General features: G+C 45.7%; 1 non-coding gene across 1 annotated transcript; it reads right to left on the bottom strand.

The window, feature by feature from the left end:
• Window positions 1-361: 361 nt before the first annotated feature.
• LOC114807185 lies at window positions 362-499 on the bottom strand. The gene has a single exon (XR_003755238.1). It is a non-coding gene; the product is annotated as a small nucleolar RNA SNORA7 (small nucleolar RNA).
• Window positions 500-11,868: the final 11,369 nt, after the last annotated feature.

Genomic DNA, 11,868 nt, shown 5'->3' on the forward strand with positions numbered 1-11,868 from the left:
ACAAAAAGATTTTTCCACGGCCCAACCCTTGAGCAAGCAACATAAAAGTGAGCTTGAGAAAATCAAGCAGTTTCCAGACAAATGTCCAAAATGAGCCTAAAGCCTGCTCCTGGATGCAAGAGAGGCTGTGTCAAAGGTCAGTTGTACTTACTCCCATCGAGACTCAATGCATGAGGTCAAACAGACAACCCATAGCGACACCATGAGCACATCTCTCCCAGAACCCCTACCTCCAGCTGCAATCGTTCTGGCAATGTATCCATAGAGTTTTCTTTACCATTGCCTCCTTCTGCCCAGTAAACTTGAGTCTCCGCCCCGGACTCTCTCCCATGCCACTGCTGCCCTGCACAGGTGAGTTTTGACTTGTAGCAAACGGCCTTCCACTTGCTAACCACTTCCCAAGCTAGGAATGGAATAGTTATGCCTCTGCTTGACTCTCCCTCCTGTAGTCAAGGCTGGTAGAGTACTGGAAACTCTCCAGGTGCGACTCTGAGAGGGCAAGACCCCCAACTCACATCTCACTAATGGATCACTTCTGCCTCACTTCTGTTTTGGAGAAGAGCACTGTGGCAGCCACCTTTTTGAGAGACTAAGGCGATCTCCTCACCCCACGTGGAACTGTGTCTAACCTGATAACACTTGTATTCATTCAATAGTATTTATTGAGTGCTTACTATGTGCAGAGCACTGTACTAAGCGCTTGGAATGAACAAGTCGGCAACAGATAGAGACAGTCCCTGCCATTTGACTGGCTTACAGTCTAATCGGGGGAGACAGGCAGATAAGAACAATGGCAATAAATAGAATTGAGGGGAAGAACATCTCATAAAAACAATGGCAACTAAATAGAATCAGTGTGATGTACATCTCATTAAACAAAATAAACAAAATAAATAGGGTGGTAAAGATATATACAGTCAGCGGAGAGTACAGTGCTGAGGGGGTGGGATGGGAGAAGGGGAGGAGGAGAGGGAAGGGGGGAGAAGAGGGTTTAACTGTGGAGAGTTGAAGGGGGGGTAGAGGGAGCAGAGGGAAAAAGGGGGGAGCTCAGTCTGGGAAGGCTTCTTGGAGGAGGTGAGTTTTAAGTAGGGATTTGAAGAGGGGAAGAGAATTAGATTGTCGGAGGTGAGGAGGGAGGGCATTCCAGGACCGTGGGAGGATGTGGCCCAGGGGTCGACGACGGGATAGGCGAGACCGAGGGACGGTGAGGAGGTGGGCGGCAGAGGAGCGGAGCGTGCGGGGTGGGCAGTAGAAAGAGAGAAGGGAGGAGAGGTAGGAAGGGGCAAGGTGATGGAGAACCTTGAAGCCTGGAGTGAGAAGTTTTTGTTTCGTGCGGAGGTTGATAGGCAACCACTGGAGGTTTTTAAGAAGGGGAGTGACATGCCCAGAGCGTTTCTGCAGGAAGATGAGCCGGGCAACTGGGAGCAGGGAGAGACAGGAGGAAGGGAGATCAGAGAGAAGGCTGACACAGTAGTCTAGCCGGGATATAACAAGAGCCTGTAGCAGTAAGGTAGACGTTTGGGTGGAGAGGAAAGGGCGGATCTTGGCGATATTGTAAAGGTGAAACCAGCAGGTCTCGGTAACGGATAGGATGTGTGGGGTGAACGAGAGAGACAAGTCAAAGATGACACCGAGATTGTGGGCCCGAGAGACGGGAAGGATGGTCGTGCCATCCACGGTGATAGGGAAGTCTGGGAGAGGACCGGGCTTGGGAGGGAAGATGAGGAGCTCAGTCTTGCTCATGTTGAGTTTTAGGTAGCGGGCCGACATCCAGGTGGAGACATCCTGGAGGCAGGAGGAGATGCGAGCCTGAAGGGAGGGGGAGAGGACAGGGGCGGAGATGTAGATCTGCGTGTCATCTGCGTAGAGATGGTAGTCAAAGCCGTGAGAGTGAATGAGTTCACCAAGGGAGTGAGTGTAAATGGAGAACAGAAGAGGGCCAAGAACTGACCCTTGAGGAACTCCAACAGTTAAAGGATGGGAGGGGGAGGAGGCGCCTGCGAAGGAGACGGAGAATATCCGGCCAGAAAGATAAGAGGAGAACCAGGAGAGGACGGAGTCTGTGAAGCCAAGGTGGGATAAGGTGTGGAGGAGGAGGGGATGGTCGACAGTTTCAAAGGCAGCAGAGAGGTCAAGGAGGATTAGAATGGAGTAGAAGCCATTGGATTTGGCAAGAAGGAGGTCATGGGTGACCTTAGAGAGAGCAAGTCTCGGTAGAGTGGAGGGGACGGAAGCCAAATTGGAGGGGGTCCAGGAGAGAATGGGAGTTAAGGAATTCTAAGCAGCAATTGTAGACGACTCGTTCCAGGATTTGGGAAAGGAAGGGTAGTAGGGAGATAGGGCGATAACTGGAAGGGGAAGTGGGGTCGAGAGCGGGTTTTTTTAGGATGGGGGAGACGTGGGCATGTTTGAAGGCAGAGGGAAAGGAGTCATTGGAGATTGAGTGGTTAAAAATAGAAGTTAAGGAAGGGAGGCGGGCAGGGGCGATGTTTTTTATAAGGTGAGCGGGAATGGGGTCCGAGGCACAGGTGGAGGGGGTGGCACTTGCGAGGAGGGAGGAGATATCCTCTGAGGATACTGCAGGGAAGGATGGAAAAGTAGGGGAGGGTTGGTGGGGGGAGGGGAGAGGAGGAGGGGTGACTTTGGGGAGCTCAGACCTGATTGTGTTGATTTTTGTGATGAAGTAGGTGGCCAGATCATTGGGGGTGAGAGATGGGGGAGGAGGAGGAACAGGGGGCCTAAGGAGAGAGTTAAAGGTCCGGAACAATTGGCGGGGGTGACGGGCATGGGTGTCGATGAGGGAGGAGAAGAAGTTTGTATCTACCCCAGTGCTTAGTACAGTGTTTGGCACATAGTAAGCGCTTAACAAATACCATTAAAAAAAATTACACCCTGGGTCTGTTGCTTACTTCACTTTCTCTTCCTGTCCTTCCTCCTCTCCCTCCTCCCTGTTGGCAGCTGCTGCTGTCATTGGCCACCTGAAATCCTCTCAGACGGTTCCTGGAGGTTTCCTGCGTGGCCAGCGTGATGTATTTCTGACTGCACTGGAAACCCCTAGGAAATAGCCTGGGCAGTGGTGGTGACAAGAGGAGCTGTAATTACCACCTGGGTCAGTGCAGCCAGAACCACTGTGGCCTGAGGAATGGTCAAGAAACTAATTGCTGCAACCCGGACAGCTAGAACAATATCCATGAACAGCAGTGGTTCTGATGGCAGAGAAAGCAGTGATGGTAGCTGGGGTGTGTATCAATCAATCAATGTACTAAGAGCTTGGGAGAGAACTGCTGTTAATTAAAAAGAATGGTACTTGTTAAGCGCTGATTATGTGCCAAGCACTGTTCTAAGCCCTGGGGTGGATACAAGTTAATCAGGTTGGACACAGTCCCTGTCCCACATGGGGCTCACACTCTTAATCCCCATTATACAGATGAGATAACTAAGGCCTAGAGAATAATAATAATAATAATGCTGGTATTTGTTAAGCGCTTACTATGTGCAAAGCACTGTTCTAAGCACTGGAGGGATACAAAGTGATCAGGTTGTCCCACATGGGGCTCACCGTCTTAATCCCCATTTTACAGATGAGGTCACTGAGGCACAGAGAAGTGAAGTTCATTCATTTAATAGTATTTATTGAGTGCCTACTATGTGCAGAGCACAGTACTAAGCGCTTGGAATGTACAATCCGGCAACAGATAGAGACAATCCCTGCCCAGTGACGGGCTCACAGTCTAAATGGGTGACTAAAGTGACAGTCTAAAGTGATTTGCCTAAGGTCACTCAGCAGACATATGGCGGGTGTGGAATTAGAACCCAGGTCCTTTTGACTCCTAGGCCCGTGCTCTATTCACAAAGCCATGCTGCTTCACTCTCATACTTTTCTCAAGCTCTGTTTCCCTGGTCTGTCCCACGGCACTTACTATCACTACTACTAATAATAATATTAACAATAATAATAGTATTTATTAAATGTTTACCACGCCACAATTATTATCATTATTATTATTATCCAAGCACCATGCTAAACACTGGGTGTAGATACAAGATAATCAGGATGGACACAGATGGGCCTCCCTGTTGAGGAAGGAAGGAGAAGAGGTACTTTAATCTCAAGCAGTATGGCCTAGTGGAAAAAGCACAGGTCTGGGAGTCAGAGGACCTAGGTTCTAATCCTGGCTCTGCCGAATACTTGCTCTGTGACCTTGGGCAAGACACTTAACTTCTCTGGCCCTCACTTTCCTCACCTGTCAAATGGGGATTCAATAGCTGTTCTCCCTCCTACTTAGACTGGTGGCCCCACGCTGGACAGGCACTGTGTCTGAACTTTTATTTACCCCAACAGTGCTTGGCACATAGTAAGTACTTACCAAATACCATAATAAGAAGAAGAATTTTATATATGAGGAAACTGGGATACAATGAGGTTAACTGACTTGCCCAAAGTCATCCACCGGGCAGTTGGAAGAGCTGGGATTAGAACCAAGGTCTCCTGATTTCCAATCCCATGCTCCTTCCACTAGACCACACTGCCTCCCACTTACCTCTATCTTTCTGTCCTGTCCTCCCACCCTCTGTCTGTCTGTTCCAACCCCTCCCCCTATTTCTCTTTTTCCTGCCTTTTCAGGTTGTCCTAGGATGCCCCACCCATTTGAGGTTATTCAAATTCGAGCTCTCCCCACCTCCCCCACCCCCAACCCCCAAATACCATCCCCTTGCATTAATCACTTGGAAAATCTACATTGCTTCTTTCAGGTCGCTAGAGCACTACGATCCACTGAAGGAGAGATAAAAAAAAAATCCAACCTTAGGGATTTAACAGAGTTAATACAACGTCCAACGGTGAGTCCACTGAGATAAGTCTGAATTTCCGTTTGCCGGCAATGGTCAGATTTATTCATTTGCAGGTCTTTATTTTGGTTAGAGAGTTTTCTCTAACTTAATTCCTTCAGGTTATGTATCAGGATAAATCCAAGACGACTGTGTTTTACTAAAGTCATTCTTGTATGTACTGTATGTTTCTTCTGTGCACCTTCTTCTAACTAATTATATACATTTGTAAATAATTTATATTACCATCAAATGATTTTTCTCATTTTATCTGTTGATTCAAATTAAAGTCTAACCTTAATCTCTTCTCTAGGGAGTACTGTATGTTGGTGAGTAAAGTACTGGGTTCCTATAATTCCACCAGAACTGCAATTCTCTCTTAAGTAGAAGATGACAATTGTAATCTGAAGTGTGAAGTCTCAGCATTCTTCTCAATGGTTCTGACAACTGAGAGGCAGCATCGCCTAGTGGAGAGAGCACAGGCCTGCCAGTCAGAGGAGCTGGGTTCTAATACTGCCTCTGACAGTTGCCTGCTGTGAGACCTGGACAAGTCACTTCACTTATTGGTGCCTCAGTCTCCTCATCTGTAAAATGGGGATTAAATATCTGTTCTTCCCCATATCTATATTATGAGCCCCACGTGGGGCAGGAACTGTATCTGACCTGATTATCCTGTATCTTCCCCAATGCTTAGAACAGTGTTTGACACATAGTAAGCGGTTAACAAATATTATTTTTATTAGAAGGAGTTACTGGAAGCAATGGAAACAGCTGGTAAACATAATAATTATAGTATTTGTTAAGTGCTTACTATGTGCCAAGCACTGTTCTAAGCACTGGTTAGATACAAGGTCATCAAATTGTCCCAGCTGGGGCTCACAGTCTTAATCCCCATTTTACAGATGAAGTAACTGAGGCACAGAGAAGTTAAGTGACTTTCCCACAGTCACACAGCTGACAAGTGGCAGAGCTGGGATGGCCAAAATGGGTCTGCTCTCCAGAATCCCAAATAATGCAGCCATCTATTAAAGTCTGGGAATTTCCCACCTAAGCTCTCCATTTTACAACTCTACTTTAGCAAGAGTTGGGGGTCTTAACCCAACCCAACTTGGGTGGCCTGATCCTGACAGAAACTAAAACGTATAGGTTCTTGCCCAACTGAGCCATAAATTATAAGAAAAAAAGTAAATGCCTGCATGGCAAAGCTCCAATTTAAGAAAGGCGTGGCCCCTTTAAATTCTTCCTATGTGCCATGCTGTCTTGAGAATGACCCTAATGATTGAGTCAGTCAGTCAGTCAGACAATAGTATTTACTGAGCACTTACTGTGTGCAGAGCACCGTGCTAAGTGCTTGGGAAGGTGCAATATATATAACAATATAACAGACACATTCCTTGCCCACAATGAGCTTGCATTCTAGAGGGGGAGGCAGACATGAATATAAATAAATTACAAATAAGTACATAAATGCTGGGGGTCTGGAATCGGGGATGAATAAAGGGAGCAAGCCTAGGCAATGCCGAAGGGAGGAGGAAAAGAAGGCTTAGTCAAGGAAGGCCTCTTCAAAGAGATGTGACTTCAGTAAAGCTGTGAAGGTGGGGGAGAGTAATTGTCTTTCGGGTATGAAGAGGGAGGGCATTCCATGCCAGAGGCAGGAGGTAGGTGAGAGTTTGTTGGCAAGATAGACAAGATCAAGGTATGGCGAGAAGGTTAGCATTAGAGGAGTGAAATGTGAAGTCTGGGTTGTAATAGAAGGGTAGTGAGGTGAGGTAGGAGGGAGCAAGATGACTGAGTGCTTTAAAGCAGATGGGCAGAAGTTTCTGTTTGATACAGAGGGCAACCACAGGAGGTTCTTGAGGAGTGGGGAAACATGGATTGAACATTTTGGTAGAAAAATGATCCGGGCAGCAGAGTGAAGTATGGACTGGAGTAGGGAGAGACAGGAGGAAGGGAGGTCAGCAAGGAGGCAGATACAGTAATTGAGGAGGGATAACAATAATAATAATAATGTTGGTATTTGTTAAGTGCTTACTATGTGCCAAGCACTGTTCTAAGCACTGGGGTAGATATAGGGGAATCAGGTTGTCCCACGTGAGGCTCACAGTTAATTCCCATTTTACAGATGAGGTAACTGAGGCACAGAGAAGTTAAGTGACTTGCCCACAGTCACACAGCTGACAAGTGGCAGAGCTGGGATTCGAACTCATGACCTCTGACTCCCAAGCCCGTGCTCTTTCCACTGAGCCACGCTGCATAGGAAAGGTGCTTGGATTTAATGTGGTAGCAGTTTCGATGGAGAGGAAAGGACGGATTTTAGCGATGTTATGAAGGTCCAATGGACAGGATTTAGTGAAGGATTGAATATGTGGGTTGAATGAGAGAGATGAGTTAAGGATAATGTCGAGGTTATAGGCTTGTGAGACAGAAAGGATAGTGGTGCCATCTACAGTGATGGGAAAGTCAGGGGAAAGACAGGGTTTGGGCGAAAAGATAAGGAATTCTGTTTCAGAAATGTTAAGTTTGAGGTGACAGCAGGACATCCAAGCAGAGATGTCTTGAAGGCAAGAGGAAATGCGAAACTGCAGAGAGGGAGAGAGATCAGGGCTGGAGATGTAGATTTGGGAATCATTGACCTAGAGGGCGTAGTTGAAGCAATGTGAGTGAATGAGTTCTCCAGGGGAGTGGAGATAGATTGGAGAATAGAAGGCGACCCAGAACTGAACCTTGAGGGACACCCAAAATTAGGGAGTGGGAGGCAGAGGAGGAGCCCACAAAAGAGACAGAGAGTCAGTGGCCACAGAGATAGGAGGAGAACCAGGAGAGGACAGGATAATGTTCCCAGGAGAAGGGGGTGGTCAACAGTGTCAAAAACAGCTGAGACGTCGAGGACGATTAAGATAAGGTAGAGGCCATTTGATTTGGCAAGAAGGAGACCATGGATGACCTTGGAGAGGGTGGTTTCTGTGGAGTGAAGGGAACAGAAGCCAGATTGGAGGAGAGGAGCTTGAGACAGCAGGTGTAGACAACTTGCTCAAGGAGTTTGGAGAGGAATAATTATAATAATAAGTCTGGTATTTGTTAATCACGTCCTGTGTGCCAGGCACTCTACTAAGATCTGGGGTGGATACAAGCAAATAGGGTTGGACCCAGGTTCTGGCCCTCATGGGACTCACAGTCTTAATCCCCATTTTACAGATGAGGAAACTGAGGCACAGAGAAGTGAAGTGACTTGCCTAAGGTCACACAGCAAACACGTGACAGAGCCGGGATTAGAGCCCACAACCTTTTGACTCCCAGGCCCGTGCTCTATCCACTATGTCATTCTGCTTCCCAGAAAAATGGGGCCATAGCTGGAGAGAGTCATGGGGTCAAGGGAGCGTTTTTTTTGTTTAGGATAAGGGAGACATGGGTATTTTTGAAAGCAGTGGGGAAGAAGCTATTGGAGAGTGAACAGTTGAAGATGGCGGTCAGGGCGGGAAGAAGGAAGGGGGCAAGGGGATAAAGGGATAAGGTGCGAAGGGATGGGGTCAGATGCACAGGTGGAGTGGGTGGATTTTGAGAGAAGGCAGGAGATATCACAGGATCGAGGCTGTGGTATCAGGTAAGCAATCATTTCTATATCTCCTAACCTCACAAAGGGACCTAGACAATCAATCAATTAATCGATCAATCTTATTGATAGAGAGCAAGCTCGTCCTCCAGACTGTAAGTTTGTCATGGGCAGGAAATGCATCCACCAACTCTGTTGTCTTGTATTTTCCCAAGCTCTGAAAACTCCAAGAATTTCTAGGATTTATAGCTCCAGAAAAGATGCCTTAGACTCTGGCCATGCTCAGAATCACCTGCATGAACTTGGAACTTCTAAGCCTGCTCAGAATCCTGTAAATTTCCTGGAGCATTAATAAACTTTTGCTATCAGATCTCTTAGTTTACCTAAGGCTAACACTATTTAAAGGCGGCATGGTCAAAGAGAATTTGGAGTAGTGTGAATTGGTAACATAAAGACAACGAGATCATAAATCAAAAGATCCTCTGGTATACATCTCATCCTAATTCTAGCTAATGTTTAGATTAAAATTCAAACAGTACTTTCCAGTGTTATGTTTCAATTCCTAACTCATTAGAGGGTAAATCATTCACTAATGAATAGGGCATATACCGGTAGCATTTAAAATAAACACTCAATTTTACTTACTAGTGGGATTTCAGAAGCATGGGGAAATGCCATGGCACTGTGAATTAAGTTGATTCATTTTGATACATTAGCTGTCTGGTTTCATTCAGTATACCCAGGCATCTTCTCTCAGTTATACAATTTTTGAAAGTAGAAAATAACGTGGGGCATGGCATCGTAAGATCAACAGCCTAAGTGGGTTAGAAGTTATTTAAATGAACATCACATTTTGAACAAAAGCTCAAGGGTATGCTCCAGATTAAAATTTAGATCTCATCTAAGTTTTCTGTCTATGCCTGACATCCCAATCCAGAAGCTCTCAAAATAGCTAGTTCCTATATTTTGAACTACCTTGATCAATGACTACCACATTAGATGTTAATTAAGAACTGAACTGGACAAGGGTTCTAATCACAGCTCTGCCACTTGTCGGCTTTTGACCTTGGGCAAGTCACCTAACTGCTCTGGGCCTCAGTTACCTCATCTGTGAAATGGCAATTAAGACTGTGAGCCCCATATGGGACATGTACTGTGTCCAACCTGATTAGCTTATATCTACCCCAGGGCTTAGTACAGTGCCTGGGACAGAGTAAGTTCTTAACAAATACCATTAAAAAGCAACACAAAATAACCTGAACATATCTGACAGCTCTGTGACATTGCGCTATCCAATGTAGGTTTTACACTAGTAATGCTGCCAGCATTTGAACCTAAAGTTGAACTCATGAAGGCCACGTTTCTAGTGAACTATTTGAAATACAGTGTATTTATATAAATGACTGCTTAATGAGAAAAGGCAATATAGTAATGAAAAGTAATATAACTGATAGCAATAATGCCAACTCTCCCTCCTCTATGCATTTTTTTTTACCACAATCAATATGCCTAGCACTTCCCAAGAAGTGAAAAGTGGATTTTATGAAGGATGAGGAGGAGAAGGAGGGAGAGGAGGAATGTTGGGAGTGGGGACAGGGAGGAGGGAGCTCTCTATATAGCTGCAGAGCCCACAGTCAATCAATCAAGAGTATTTATTGAGTATCGAAAGGTCTATGAATGGAGTAGCTTATCCAGCTTATGGCTAGCACTAGGACCAGGGCAGTAGTCATTTGGATGGTGAGATTAGGGGCAGGTTCAGGAAATGTGGGAGGATTTAGTGATAAACTGAATGTGAGTGTTGAAAAACTGGGAAGAGTGAAGGACAATTCTCCTAGGTTGTACGCTCTTCTCAAACCCTTTGTGGTCTCAAACACAGTAGGTGCTTAACAAATATGATTGACTGATTGGTTGTGGGCTCCTGGAACAGGGAGGATAGTGGTGTTATTGACTGTGATGGGAAAGTGAAATGGAGGAATGGAATTAGGAAGGAGGATTCATTTCATTTTAGACATACTGAGCTTGATGGGCAGGAAGATAAATATCCATGTAGAGATGTCCTGGAGGCAAGAGGAAATGAAAAATTGCTGAGGAGGTGAGAAGTCGGGGTTAGCTAGGGTGAATTTGGGTGTCATCTTCATATAGGCAGTAGCTGAAGCCATGGGAGAGAATGAACTTCATGAGCAAGTGAGTGTAAAGAGAAAGGGACTCAGAACAGAAACTTAGGGGACACCCACAGTTAGGGGGTGAAAGATGGAAGAAGAGTCAGCCAAAGAGACTGAGGAGGAGCCCTTGTATATATACATATATAAACACAACAATGTATATACCAATATACAAAGTATATACCAATATACCAATACCAATTGGTATATGTATACCAATGTATGCATATGTATGTGTGTGTGTGTATATGCATGCATTTATGGCATTTGTTATTATTGTTATTGCTATCATTATTATTATTATTAATAATAATAGTATTTGTTAAGTGCTTACTATGTGTCAAGTACTGTACAAGGTGGATACAAGGTAATCAGGTTGGACAAAGTCCATGTCCCACATGAGGCTCCCAGTCTTAACCTCCATTTTACAGATGAGGTAACTGAATCACAGAGAAGTTAAGTGACTGGCCCAATGAATGAGCTCAGTGTGAGATGGGGACTGTATCCAACCTGATTAACTTGCATCTACCCTGGCGCTTAGAACAGTGCTTGACATATAGTAAGTGTTTAACAAATATTGGTTAAAAAAACTGGGGAACACCCTTGACCACTGCACAATGACACCAGAGGCAAGGAGCCCGCCTTTGGGGTGGACCAGAGGGGAATAAAAGGGGAACATGGGGGAATAGTGGGGAGCTTGGTCTCTGGGGTCTGAGTCGGTCACTCTCTCTTGATTCCTCAGACTGGGGGACATCCCGGTCCAGCTGGATTGAAAGGAACCACTAGCCAGGGTACCAGTGAGGAATGGCGGCACTCCGATGCCTCTGTTTCCAGTAACAGCATTTCTTGGGACCCCTTCACCTCTCAGCTCATTCTTGGGTAACTCTGTTGGGATTTCGAGACTGAGGGTGGGGAGGGGATGTAGCTTTTGCTCTTACAGAGACCTGCTACATTGTCGATGGAGGGCTGTCATTGGCAACATTTAGCACGGTTCTTGGCATATGGGAAGCACTTAACAAATAGTTTATTATTCCCTAATTTGTCTGAGCAAAACCACAGATAACTAGGAGACACAGGAAAGAAGGAAGAGGTAGTCTCTTACTGTCTGTACTCTTTAAGCACTTGATATTCACCCCATCTTCTGCCCCACAGCATTTGTGTAGCAGAACTCCCAAAACAGAACTCTGCATATTCCCACCCAAACTCTGTCCTCCCCATGACTTTCCCATCACTGTAGACAACACCACCATCCTCCCTGTCTCACAAGCCCATAACCTTGGCATTATCCTCGACTCCTCTCTCTCTCATTCGACCCACATATTCAGCCTG

The sequence above is a fragment of the Ornithorhynchus anatinus genome, chromosome X1 (assembly GCF_004115215.2).
Source record: "Ornithorhynchus anatinus isolate Pmale09 chromosome X1, mOrnAna1.pri.v4, whole genome shotgun sequence".
NCBI lineage: Eukaryota > Metazoa > Chordata > Mammalia > Monotremata > Ornithorhynchidae > Ornithorhynchus > Ornithorhynchus anatinus.